This window comes from Lepidochelys kempii, chromosome 6, assembly GCF_965140285.1.
Source record: "Lepidochelys kempii isolate rLepKem1 chromosome 6, rLepKem1.hap1, whole genome shotgun sequence".
NCBI lineage: Eukaryota > Metazoa > Chordata > Testudines > Cheloniidae > Lepidochelys > Lepidochelys kempii.
In genome coordinates this window covers 79,622,935-79,637,529 of record NC_136385.1, presented here as the reverse complement: position 1 = coordinate 79,637,529, position 14,595 = coordinate 79,622,935, and the positions used below count along the sequence as shown (strand labels likewise).

Below are 14,595 nucleotides of genomic sequence, written 5' to 3'. Positions count from 1 at the left end.
GTGCAAGTGACACATGTGAACTATGGACATGTGCAAAAAGTAATTTTTTTTCCAATATGCAAAGGCTCAAAAATGCGTAGGCTCAGCCATGGCAGGATCATGGTGAACTAGTCTCAGGGAAGGTTTTAATGAATGTTTTGCCCCACCCAGTAATTCACAAGGGCACTGAGCATGTTAGGCAAGAGGCACTGTGATTTCTAGATGGATGGAGACTATCCTATAGTGGAGACCTATATGCCATACAATTTTGCTAATTTTTCCTGCCTGAAGTCATTGTTTTATGATGTTTATATACTGGTGCTGTGTTAATACCACACTGAAAGAAAGCTTCTCAGCCCTCATTTTGGCATGATACAAAGCCACCTGCAGTTAATGCATGCACTGATATATATATATGTATCTGTGTAACTTTCATGCACCAAAGTTACTATTTTTCTAAAGGACACTGACTTACCCAGATTCTTTTCTGGCTAATATAAAACTAATTTTCTTACTATCTATTGTATACAGAAGAAGATTTTTATTCCATCATTTTGAGCACCCTCACTGAAGCTTTTCACTCACTAGCCAGTTACTTGTAAGGGGTCCACATTACTGCTGAGATATAAGCTCAAATGCATCAAGCATTGCCAAGGTCACCACAGAAAACGACTGGCCTCCTTGAAAAATATAGCATTCAATTGCCTGAGGAGAAAACATCCTAACGCTGTTCCAAAACCAGTTTTCTACCGTAGCAAACCTAGAAATTCAACATTATAATCAATGGCTATAATATATATTTCTATGAAAATTGTGTATATCTGCAGGTGCCTTACTGACATGGATCCAATTACATAAAGATAATAGTCTAAATGAACTGGGGAACTAAAAAGTACACTTTATTCACAAAAGTGAATTCTGTGAATTGCTTGGAAACAGACTACAAAACCTGACACACAGCTGTGAAAACACTATGGAGGAATGAAATAGATTATACACGTATCTCTGATTTCATTAACAGAGATCTTAAAAACAACATGGAGAGTTACACAGTAGTTTCAAAATGTCTTCATCAATAACTTGTCAATATGCTGGATCAAGAATAAAAGGTGTTGTCTGAAACTAATCACTGGGCAAGCCTATTAAAGATTTTATTTCCATCTAAAGTTTAGGCCAATACTTTTGTGGTATGAGACTTTGCAATATCATCACCTTCAAGTGACACATGCTGGTCTACTCTTCGCAGCTAGATGTTCTCACCACAGCTTCTGGTTCTGAAGTCTGGCTTTGGCCCTGAGCAGCATAAGGCAGTTGGAGATCTCTCTTTCTGGCAGCTGCACAGTTGGAACATAAAACTTGCAATATGATAGAACAGAGGGCCTATGCTCTAAAGAAAGAACTAATACATTTAAACAACTGCTTCATAGGCAAAAATATGTTCATACAAGAATTCAGCCAACTGGTAACACTAATTTTAAAAGAATTTTACAAAATTCAGGGTAGCAAACAAAAATGAATTTGAACAATCCTTTCCCCCATAACTCGATGTGATAAGCTTTGCTAAAAATATGTTACAAAATGACTTTTGGTAGATGAAATAAGAGTATGACCTTAAAAACAGGTGTAAAAAATTTCAACTGCCAGCATTAACAACCAGTTAATTTAATATCTGAAGTTTCTTGATTGGACACTTTTTGGGCAGTAATAACAAGATTCCTAAGCCACTTTCTGTGGCCCAAGACCAAATTTAGCTACTTTCACCTTTTTAAAACATAATTTCAAAACACCACAGTGGATTAAGTCAATGTTTCCTAATTGATTACATATAAATTATAACATGATTCATTTCCCCAAGTACCGGTACTACTTTAGCCAGTTATTTATTTATCTATTTAATTTATTTATTTATTGGAACAGCAGCAGAGAACTGATGCCTCAACTAGTACTTGGCAAATTCTTTGTTTTCTTAACAGGAAGCTTAAGGAATTAAAAATGAATTTTCCTCTTCCTCAGGTTTGGCAACCGTTTCCCAGATTTTCCATTTAACCTAAATTAATAGGGTTTGGTAGAAAACCAAGCTCAGTTTTCACAGTCTATTTCAGACTGCATTACGACACATTTACAATATTTTTGTCTGACCAAATTATATACTTTAATCACACCACCACATATTTTCCCATTTCTGCATCATCTGCTGGTGATGGTAAAGCTAATCAGTTACAAACCAGCCACATTTCTAACACTGGTTTCGTAGCCATTATAAACTGTCCCTTATACTTCATTAATATAAAATATAGCAAATATTGCATCCAGAAATGCACAACAGTAATGAACAACTCATTACCAAAAGATACTGACATACTGGAATGAGTCCAGAGAACAGCACCAAAAATGGTGGCCAAGGAAAGATGAAACAAATCAAATACGTATAGTTTTAATATAACATATGTGTGTTGGGGTGGAGGTGAATAGCTTGATAACAGTTTATCATTATTTGAAGCGTGTAAACAGCAAAGATATAGAATATTTGGGTGACATGCAGAGTTATAGTTAAGAGTAATGGGATGAAATTAATAAAATAAGAAATTAGGCTTAATATCTTAATTTCAGAAAAAAATGTCCTAACAGTGAGATATATTAAACTGTGGTATAGTTTCCTAAGGGAAGATGAAGAGCCCTATTGTTCAGGACTGTGAAAACTAGCCTGGACATTAATAAATAGAAAATATGCTATAGGGAACAATTCTGCATTGGTTAGGAGCTGGACTGGAACATCAAATATCTGTAGGACTTTTCCAACTCTGATTTTTATGATTCTTATGGCTGAGGCACAGGTATGGGAGGGTATCAGGAGATGAGCTTTGATCATGCTATCCGTTGTGCATGAATAAATCTTACGAACTTCAGTAGGTGTTATGTCCATTCAGAGAGAATTATACATGTACAACTGAATCTGTGAGTTCTAATCCTGGCTCTCCCATAGCCTTCATGATCTTAGTTAAGTCACAAATTCTGTGTCTCACTTTCTCCATCTGTGTAATGAAAGTAATAATATTTTTCTACCTGACAGGGATGCTATAAGGTTTAATTCATTAATATTTGTAAAGCACTTTAACAGAGTCTGATGGAGGTGCTATGTAGGAGCAAACAATATTTTCAAACCCCACTCTCCCTTCTTCTAGTAACCCTTAATGGCTCCTCTTCTGACTGAATCTGATTAAGATCTCAATGCTAATCAAGGAAATGGTTTTTTTGGCTTTAATTGCCTGTGCTGAGGCCTGAGACCAGGGGAATGGGTAGAGTATAAAAGAATCACTCCTGGCTACTGCCACTGCATCTACTGAGCATCTGGGCCCTTTTGACCATGTTGGAGAAGACTGGTGGGGGATAAATGTCCCTCTTTATCTTCCCAGTCACTGCTGCTTCTAGTGCTGCTGGATCTTTTGCCCCTGCCCATCATACTGGAGGATGCTTGGGGAGAGTTAAAGCACCTAGTTTGTCCTCCATGCACTTCTTGTAGCTGTCACTAGAGCTGTTGCACTCCTTGAGTCACTTCTAAAGCTTCCTTCCTTTTATTTTTTTCCCTATGTTACCTATTTGAATATGCTATCTGGACAAAGCCCTGGCTGGGATGATTTAATTGGGGATTGGTCCTGCTTTGAGCAGGGGGTTGGACTAGATGACCTCCTGAGGTCCCTTCCGACCCTGATATTCTATGATTCTATCTGTGGGTGGGCCAACAACCCTCTGTGTATTTGCATGTGTGTTTTCTGTTATGGTACGGAGGATTAGTTGTGAATGAACAAATAATACACATATATGTTACTTAGATTCTTGGCAGAGTAGCATCCCATGTACTTTGTTTTGAACATCGAACAACATTATTGTCACATTAGCTTTTAGAACAGTGGTTCTCAAACTTTTGTATTGGTGACCCCTTTCACACAGTAAGCTTCTGAGTGTGACCTCCTCTGCCCCCTTATAAATTAAAAACACTTTGTATTAGGGCTGTCAAGCGATTAAAAAATTAATCACGATTAATCACACCGTTAATAATAGAATACCATTTATTTAAATATTTTTGGGTGTTTTCTACATTTTCAAATATATTGATTTCAATTGCAACATAGAATACAAAGTGTACAGTGATTGCCCTATATTTATTTTTTTACAAATATTTGCACTGTAAAAAACCCAAAAGAAATAGTATTTTTTCAATTCACCTAATACAAGTACTGTAGTGCAATCTCTTTATCATGAAAGTTGAACTTACAAATGTAGAATTATGTACAAAAAATAACTGCATTCAAAAATAAAACAATGTAAAACTTTAGAGCCTACAAGTCCACTCAGTCCTACTTCAGCCAATTGCTAGACAAACAAGTGTGGTTACAATTTGCAAGAGATAATGCTGCCCACTTCTTGTTTACAATGTCACCTGAAAGTGAGAACAGGCATTCTTATGGCACTGTTGTAGCTGGCGTCGCAAGATATTTACATGCCAGATGTGCTAAGTACTTCATACTTTAACCACCATTCCAGAGGACATGCATCCATGCTGATGATGCTTATTAAAAAAATAATGCGTCAATTAAATTTGTGACTGAACTCCTTGGGGGAGAATTGTATGTCTCCTGTTCTGTTTTACCCACATTTTGCCATATATTGCACGTTATAGCAGTCTCAGATGATGACCCAGCACATGTTCGTTTTGAGAACTTTCACAGCAGATTTGACAAAACGCAAATATATACCAATGTGAGATTTCTAAAAATAGGTATAGCACTTGACCCAAGGTTTAAGAATCTGAAGTGCCTTCCGAAATCTGAGAGGGACGAAGTTTGCAACGCCAGCTACAAAAGTGCCATGTGAATGCCTATTCTCACTTTCAGGTGACATTATACATAAGAAGCAGGCAGCATTATCTCCCATAAATGTAAACAAACTTATTTGTCTTAGCGATTGGCTGAACAAGAAGTAGGACTGAATGGATTTTTAGGCTTTAAAGTTTTACATTATTTTGTTTTTGAATCCAGCTATGTAACAAAAAAAAAAATCTACATTTTTAAGTTGCACTTTCACAATAAGAGATTGCACTATAGTACTTGTATGAGGTCAACTGAAAAATACTATTTCTTTTGTATATCATTTTACAGTGCAAATATTTGTAATAAAACTTATAATACAAAGTGAGCACTGTACACTTTGTATTCTGTGTTGTAACAGAAATCAATATATTTTAAAATGCAGAAAATCATCCAAAATATTTAATACATTTCAATTGGTATTCTATTGTTTAACAGTGTGATTAATTGCGATTAATCAACAGCAGTATTTTTTATATTTAACACTGTTATAAATGCTGGCGGCAAAGCACGGTTTGGGGGTGGAGGCTGACAGCTCATGGCCCCAATGTAATAACCTTGTGACCCCCTGAGGGGTCACAACCCACAGTTTGAGAACCCCTGTTTTAGAAGACATACTCCTCATGCTTGTAATTCTGCAAAGTTAGCTGGTTACCAGCCTGACTGAAAGCAGCATCCCAGCTTTACTTTATAGTCCCACATGAGCCAGCTAGCTTCAGTGGAAAGCACCACTAAACTCATATCAGAGGTTTGTGTGTGGAGGGAGGTTAGGGGAAACACTTGAATAAGAACCCAAGTTAACTCTGCAGTTAAGACATAATAAACTTATGGAAAGTAAAAGCAGGAGCTCCCAATATGGAGTCAGCCTAATAGCGAAGAGAGACCATCTTAGCAGAAGCAGCTGGAGCAGACACAGAGTACATAATCTCTGGAGATTGATTTCCTCAGACTGACTTTTTCAGTTTAAAGAACAGGAGTACTTGTGTGTTCTTTTTGCGGAAACAGACTAACACGGCTGTTACTCTGAAACCTGTCATTTTTCAGTTTAGACTCAGTATTAGGTTTGTTCTGACCTTTTCTTGTCCCTTTACCTAACAGTCCCTGACCGGGCAGCCTCACTCTCTTGACTCTCTGTGCTCCTATCATCCTCTTATTTTCCTCTTCTCATCTTCTCTATAATGTCCCCTTTCTCCTTCAGACCATCCTAGCTCCACATATTTAAAAAAATTACAAGGAGAAATATAGAAAAATAAACTTTAAAAAAATGTGGAAGCAACATGCCATTTGTTAAGCATCACTGTGTTTATCCTGCTTGTATGCTGTATTTTTTCCCCTCAGCTTTTGCCTGTCTTGTGTATTAGCTATAAACTCTTCATGGCAGGGAGCACATTTTTAATATAAATATTTGTTTTGTATGGAACCTAACATAATAGGATCCCTATCTTGATTTCCAGCAGCATCTACAGGCCCTATACAAATATCAACAAAAAAGAACAAAACAGATGGTCATGGGAGTCTTAAACTAAGATAATTTTTTAATACATAGAAAGCATGTAACCTTCAATATTTTCAGCAATATATCAAATGTCCTCATATTGAGTATTTCTTTTATATCTAAAGGCGATGATGTGTTTATTTTTATACTCTGACAAGTTTTCACCTTCCCTTTCAGATATCAAAGATTTTCAGAATATCTAGTAAAGTGACAATAATTAAATCTCCCCCCAAAAATTACCTGTTTTCTCTGCCACTGTAACTGTTACACTCTTATTTCCCCTTAATCTGGTGTGTGTAATACAGGTCCTGTATGGACAAAAATTGCACAATATTTTCTTGATCAAGTTTTTATATCTAAGATGTTCAAAATTATGTATTTATTTTTCCTCTTTCTAGATGTTTTGAGAAAAGTAAAGCATGTTTGTGTTTGTAGGCTGGGGCTATAAGTGGTGGAGATTCCCCCAGTTCCTTCCAGAAACTATTTCTCAGAGGGCATGTCTAAATGGGGATACTCAGGAAAGTTAAGCTGAATTAACTGAAGATGTAAATTTAACATGCATTATTTAACACTCAATGACTCACTCAGAAGTAAAGTGGTCTTAGGATGCTTTAGCTTAATTCACAAAGCGTCCCTGTCTAGACATGCCCTAAAGAAAATCTTTCCTTGTAACTTTGCTCAACTTCCTCTCATTACTCTTAGTTTTATCCACTATGATTCCCTAAAGAATGCATCATCCATCAAATATTGGAAACTTATTGTGTCCTCTTAGCTGTCGTATGGAAAATTTGCTCAGACGCTATAGCATCTGAATAACCTCAATGCTCTGCACCTAATCTGATGGAAAACCACCAGTTTAGAAGCAATACATTGTATTTATTTCTTGTAGATCATTATCATGTCAGGTTAGAAATGAACATGGCAACGTAACACATTATTTGCTAGCTCCAGTAGGCAGTATCCAAACTGAATTTTCCATGAGTATGTCTTCAAAAACCTGGGCGAAAAAGTGGGGTTGGGATTATTTTGATCTCTTGTAAAGTGCTTCAGAATAGATGACTTGCCAAAGTACTAGCTGTCAGGTCACAGTACTTGTTATGACTTCAATATCCCAATAACGACATGGTTGTTTTTCTTAATTCTCTTCTAACACACAATCCCAGGCAAATACATACGAGATACAAATAGAAAAAAAGCAAACTGCTGCCAGAGTGGATTTCTGGTGATCAACCTTGCCCCCTTATTCCTTCTGTACTATTCCCAAAGGACAATATATGTTATGACGGCACACATACATCATTATGAAAAGTGTAGACAAAATTACATATAGTCTCAGGTTAAAGTGTAGTACTACTTTGAAAAGTGAGTAGGCAATAATGACATCTTGTTACTTAACAGATCTGCTCCTGCATGTATTCAGTGACCAACTTACTTAAGATAAAAAAAAAAGGTTGGATTAATCTTTACTGCTGTCAGCACTGCAAGACCAACAGTTATAGGAGAGTGTCCTGTATTATATTATGACTCACCCAAAATCATCAACAAAACTGTTAACTAAGTTCCACCTGCAGGTATAATTTATGTTCTGGGATATGGGTCTCAAACCTTATTGAAGAAAATGGCAGTACACATGTATAACCGATGACAGAATACATCTTGCAGAATTTTTGTCACTGGAAATGATGCACAAGTCACGAAGACTACAGCTGGGCTTTCAGATTCCAGGGTGAAATAGCAGAATTGACTGTTGGAAACATCTTTTTCTTGCATACTGCAAGTTTGATATGGGAATCACTGAGGTTTAGTAAACACGGAAGTCCACAAATCCTTTTATTCCAAAGAGTTATTTTTCAGAGTAGAATCATACTTTAAAATTGAACACATATTTATTATTATATTGTTACCAAACTACATTTTGATTTATATCCTCTTTTGCCTTACTGTGTCCCTGTTTTTTTCTATATTATTAAAAATCAGCATCTTATAACATGATGTTTTAGCAAATGCAAGAACTTAGGCCCTCCCTATTAAAGATTCAAAAGTATTTTTGCGTAGTGTGCGTGAACAAGGTTTGTGAAATGCTAATGGTGTGAATTATGGTCATTCATCACTCCTATACTGAGGTATAAGCTAGTCTACTGGATGGTATGGCAAATCATCCTGACATGTTTATATTAATGTTTATGTAAATGAGCATAAGAAAGAAATGGTCAAATTTATGTTAAAGACTTTTAAAGGCTTAACAGCATCTTACTAAGTATATATGTCAGCTTAATCTAATCCTCCTACTTCTAACACGTCCTATGGTCTCAGCACGGTGCCTATAATGCTCTCATATGTTATGAGGGATTGACTCTGAGAAGTTCACCATCAGCAGTAGACTTTGTTTAATAAAACTTTACATTTGGTCTTAGGCTGACAGAATGCTATCTTTCTCAAATTTGCATCACAAACCTTTAGCTGCTTCTGACATCAATAACACTGGCAATAATACTTTCCAGTAATCTGTTACAATACAGAGTGCACATATTCTCAGTTCCCATCTTACTTTGTCAGCTGCAAACAGGCTGCTCTAATTTGCGTGGACTGGTTCAAATGAACATTGAAATTCATTGCGCCAAAAAGCACTCTTCTAATCAGCATCTCATTTGAGCAGATCTTTGGTGGTGTTCCCTTCCTTGCCTCAAGGTCTTCAAGTTCTACTTAAGTAAAGCATCTTTCTTTCCCTTCATGTCCACACTGATTTCCTTGTAGAATGGACAATGCATTGGGCTTCTGAGCTCACCAAAAAGTCTGCTGATGCCAGCTACTGAATTAACCTCAGGAATGGAACAATAGAGTATGGTTATTACATTTGTCTCCTGTGGAGTGTTCCCTCTTATCCCAAAAGTGATCAATGGAAGCCCATCAATATCTAGAAACACAGCAATGTTTAGTTAGAATAGAGTATGTTAGAATTTAGTTAGAATATGACCTCCCATATGAGGTCATAAAAAGAGGACCCACCAAAACTCTCTCTCAGTTCCCTTTCAGTTTGAAGCCTGTGGTAAATAAGGACTCTGAAAAGCAGGGATGGCAGGTGGGTCATGGGATCCACACTGAATACAACACCTTGAAGAACAGCAGTTCATTGTTTTTCAAGCATGTGTCAATGTGGATCCCAATGTAGGTAAATGGCAAGTAATATACTCTCAGGATTGTGGGAGTGAGGATCATCAGCTGAATCAGTCAAACACGGAATGAAGAACTACTCTCCGAAACTTGGTGTCTGCCCCAGCACCTGTCAAGGGCATAGTGTTTCACAACTGTGTCAGTCCATGTTGCAACCTTCCAAATCTCAGAGATCAGAATATTTCTGAAACAGATGACAGATGCAGCCTGTGCTCTGGTGCAGTGTGCCTTAACGTTTGAAGAGAGAGGTTTGCCAGCCAGCTGATAACAGTGAAAATGCACTCCATGGTCCACCTGGACATTTTCTGGGACAAGATGGTTTGGCCCTTTGACAGGCCAGAAATGGCCACAAAGCATCAGGGAGACAGCTGAAATAGCTCATTAAGGCAACACAGTAAAGCTTTGCATACATCCAGGGTGTGCAGTTTCTTCCTTCCTGGCATCAAACGCAACTTCAGGAAGAAGACTGGCAAGGTAATGGATTGATTTAGGTGAAACTCTGAAAACTCCTTAGGGCTGAACTGGGGTGCAGTCTCAGGCACCATGTTGTTCATATGAAAAGCTGTGTAAGGCACTCCAGCCATGAGAGCCTGGAGTTCACTGACTCTTAGAGCTGAAGTGATGGTGACTAGAAAGGACAGTTTATGATGGTAAGGAGGTGCATAGACATGGTGACAGTCATTCAAAGAGAGGCTCCAGGGAGGACAAAACTGAATTCCCATGAGGGAGCTGGATCCTGAACCAGAAGGCAAGTATGAAGGAAGACTCTGGGGAATTTTGATAATGTTGGCTGTGAGAAGACGAAGCACAATGGTACTGATGTGTGACATGCCAATGCTGCTGCCAAGTGAACTCATCAGATAATTTAATACCCAGTTCAGTGCCTGTCTTTACATGCTGGTGGTGGCTTATACCAGTAGGGGAATCTGGCAAACCTCTCTGAAAGGAGAAGTTTTGTGCTTGACAATGGGGAGAACTTATAGCCTACTGATGGTGAAGAGCAGTAGACCTCTTTTAGGGGTAGCACTAATGTGAATGGTTCTGTCGATACTGGAGCCTGTACCGGTACCGGCAGTCACTTTAGCACAAGTGATGTTCCTATTCTCTCCTAAGCTTGTCTTCCATGGTTGGTCTCAATGCTGTGGGAGGCAGTCCCACAGCCAGGGTTGGTGCTAACAGGGTTTTGAGCACCATCGGTGGTTCCTTCTCCACAGCCCTTGATGCTTTGTGGGGCTGGTGGATTTCTCTCCAAGGCTTTGTGTTGTCTCTCCTTATGGGAGGCTACTGAGCTCTGTCTGAAGTCTCTGCCTCGATGCTTGAAGTAACATCTGTCAGTGCACCCTTTGATGTCAGAGATGTCTGTTTTGACACTGATGGTGTAGATGCCAGTGACGGTGCCAGTTCTTTTCTCAGCGCCATCTTTTCTGCACTGGTCTCAGATGTAGTGTATTTACTGAATGGGGTGCTGGATGATGATGGCTTGTCTACTAACAGGATCCTGGAATTGTTTCCTCAGGCTCTGATGAGATCTTCACAGATTGTTCTAGAAGATGGAGTTTCAGCCCTGTCTCTCTCAACTTACGCATTCTAAAAGAAAATGACAGGCATGCTGAGCATCTGCTAGGTATGTGTGATTCCCCCAAACTAATCCCCCTTTGAAGGGGATTAGTCCATTGCAGGATGGACAGGGCTTTAAACCTGCAGGTTTCAAGTCTGCCGCATTAAGGAGGAGGGGGCATCAACATGGGGGGTGTAGTCATTGATACTCAGTTAAAATGGGTCAATTGGATGACTGAGGTTGAACATAAAGGTAATGAAAGGAGTTCTGGAGAAAATCAGACGGTTTAGTCAAAGCTAAGAACTAATGTGCTGGATACTCACCAGGTTCCATCTCGCTGCCACAGTCTTCGAATTGCAAGGAAACATCATGCTGCTCTGCCCTTTATACCCTCACATGGGGGCATGAAGAGGCACAAGGTGAATGTGTGAACCCAACAGACACAACTATTCGAAAGTTTCCAGTCTTGTGAGCACTGAGGCTCATGCACACTTACAATGGGATGCACACTGACACATACTTACTTAAAGAAGAAGGTTCTATTTTTTAGTCAAAAAAGGTAAAAGGCAATGTGTTTCTATAGTATGTTAGCAACGCACTAGTTGAATCTCTTATGTGTTTTAATCTCAAGTAGTGGACTAGCATTTAAATTAAAAAGTCAACAACACAGAGTCAGCAACAAAAGCTAGCTTTACTAATTATAAAAAGCCTATAGTTAAGTTTATCCAAATGTAGCAGCATAAAAGGCAAAAGTTGAACTCCTCTTTGGACTACAGAATAAAAGTGTTTCCTGTAGAGCACATTACTGTTACTCTAGTGACACCAAAGCAAAGTATGACCATAGTAAAGTATAAGTGGAAAGTTCCTAGAACCTAATAACCAGTCAAGCTAAGAACGTCTATGTAAAAACCTATTTATTAGTGTATGTCTATCAACAACACGACTTTAACTAATTTGACAATTAATTTAACAACACAATCTCAAAAACTAATACTTTAAATTGTCAATGAATTATAGAATCTAAAAAATATTCTGGAGTCTATTAATAAAAAGGTTGGGAAAACAATAAAAAAGGTTTGAAAACAGTCAGAAAGAAAAGGGTTTCATACTCTTTCTTCCTACATGTTTCACCCTTTTGATATGCAGAATTATACAGGTAAAACAACTGTAAATATTGTTCAAAACTGACAGTCGGAATATATAAAATTTATATTAATTTATATTTCATGAGCTATATAATAATAGCATGAAGAGACTCCGGGGGGCATTTTAGTGGTCCATTAGTATACTGCATCCCTTGAAGGTTGAAGCAACTCCACTGGAGGTCTTATTCCTCACAATGCACCCACTTAACCATGCCTCTTGTTGTGCCTTAATGCTGTATTAAAAGATGTTTTTTTCTGATTTTGATCCTTCCTTACAGCAGAAAGGAAACAAATTTAAAAATTCTCATATCTGGGGTCTACAGTACACTGTCAGAGTGGTAGCTAACAGGAAGAGTAGCCTCATCAGTAGTCACTTTAACTGGAAACTTTATTTTCAGATACATTGTACAGTGCGTCTTCTCTCCATATAAACTTTTTGAACAAAAGTGTTAAAGCAACACGGGTGAAGTTTCCTTTTAAATTCTTTACTGGTAATTTAGTGCTGGCTATAAATGTAATGCCTACTACGTTTTCACAAGAATTCATTTCTTACGAATGATGATAATGACAACGGTCATTAGGGCCTTACAGAGATTTAAAAGGAACCAAGGATGAATGAATAAATAAAAACCATGATGACTCATTCTATACCCATGCCATTAGTATAACATAAAATACCAAACAGTCAAATTTCCCTCCATCCCACCTATTTATACATTTTGCTCAATTCTAGACTTAAATAAGGCAAATGTACGTTATTCCAAAGTCATTATTATATGCCCTGTGAAACATCAGGGAGGAAGCAGGCGAAAGGATAATGTAAATCACATGCTAGGAACATGTTTTAATCAGGCTTCTTCTTAGCTCTCAAACAAGGCATAGTAGAACAACAACATTCTGTCAGGCTATATGTTCATTTCTTGCTTCTTGGATTAAGCATGCTTATTCCATGCCACATTTTTTATCGCTTTCTATTCTTGCATTTTAAATCTATTAAACAATGTCAAGTTGAATTTCCTTCAAAAACTGCTGCAGGTTAAGTAAAAAACAAAAAAAAATAGGATCTTTGAGGGCTAGCTTTTATGTCAGCTAATTAATATGGATCATTTGTGGTTTTACAAATATCTTTTTGTGTGTGTGTGTATGCATGTGCACAAGAGATGAATATAGACTAAGGGCCTGATCCTACAGTAGAACCTCAGAGTTACAGACACCTTGGGAATGAAGGTTGTCAGTAACTCTGAACAAAGCACAGTTCGGACTCCAGATCCAGCAGTTGATGCTCCAGGTCAGGTCTAAGCAGGAGCAGAACTTCCTACTCACTGCCAGCATGAGTTTGCAAGCTTATCCCCCCCTGCCCTCCCTTCTTAGCTGTGTGTGTGTGTGTGTTCCTGGGGTGGGGGGAACATCCTGTCTTCTCCAGGCCAGGGGTGTGTGGGGTAAAAGCAGCCCATCTCCCTCCCGATGGAGGCGGGGATGGGCGGCGAGGGAGAGGTGAAAGCAGCGCAGACTCCTGCTCTGCTGGCTCTCTGTCTTGGTCTGCAGCAGTAGCATCTTGCTGTAAGTGGCTGCCTCATGCATGGGGGTGGGGATGGGGACAGGGACAGGCAGCCCAGATGTGCCTACCTTTAAGTATAGGCACAGTACAGTATTTGCTTTTTTTTGTCTCTGCTGCTGTCTGGTTACTTCCAGTTTCACATGGTGTCCAAGTGACCAGTCAGTCTGTAACTCTGGTGTTCATATCTTTGAGGTTCTATTGTACTTCTATTGAAGTCATCGGCTAAGCTCTTGTTGATTTCAATAAGAGCAGGATTAGGTCTTTAAACATTTTGTAGGCCTGTCAAATTAAAGAGGTTTCTGTGCAGTTGCACGTCCTTATTGTTTTCTCTAACTGAATATAGCACAGACCCTAGACATCATGACACAGGAGATAAATTATAATTATAATATTGTTACTGGTTTGAGCTCTCTTTACTTTGCAAGGGGATCGAAATTCTAGAGAGTTCTAATTCTGCAACAAACATTAAAGATTCAAACAATATACTAAATTTGTTTGCTCAACTGTCATTCATCCCTTCAGACGGGTCTATTTTAAAGCCACTGATTGACAAAACACTTAGCCCACATTTAAAGACACCCATGCACTCACCACTATTCTCTACCTTTGAGAAACTGACACTTTTTCATTGTTTTTATATTTTAATCTTGTTTCTGCTCTAAATAATTTTTGCCTTCTAGCAACTGGAAATTACCAGCTATGCTGTACATGATCAGCAATACAAACGCTCGGTACGTAAACTGTTCAAAGACTTTGAGGCAGAAGATTCATTCTTCCAGAGTCTGACTCATTTTTGTTTTTGTCATCTCTTTGGGCTGCCAGAT

General features: G+C 38.3%; 1 protein-coding gene across 4 annotated transcripts in view; it reads right to left on the bottom strand.

The window, feature by feature from the left end:
- Positions 1 to 14,595, bottom strand: part of DPH6 (diphthamine biosynthesis 6) — a 368,925-nt gene that overhangs the window by 54,164 nt on the left and 300,166 nt on the right. The gene's annotated exons all lie outside the window — the stretch shown is intronic.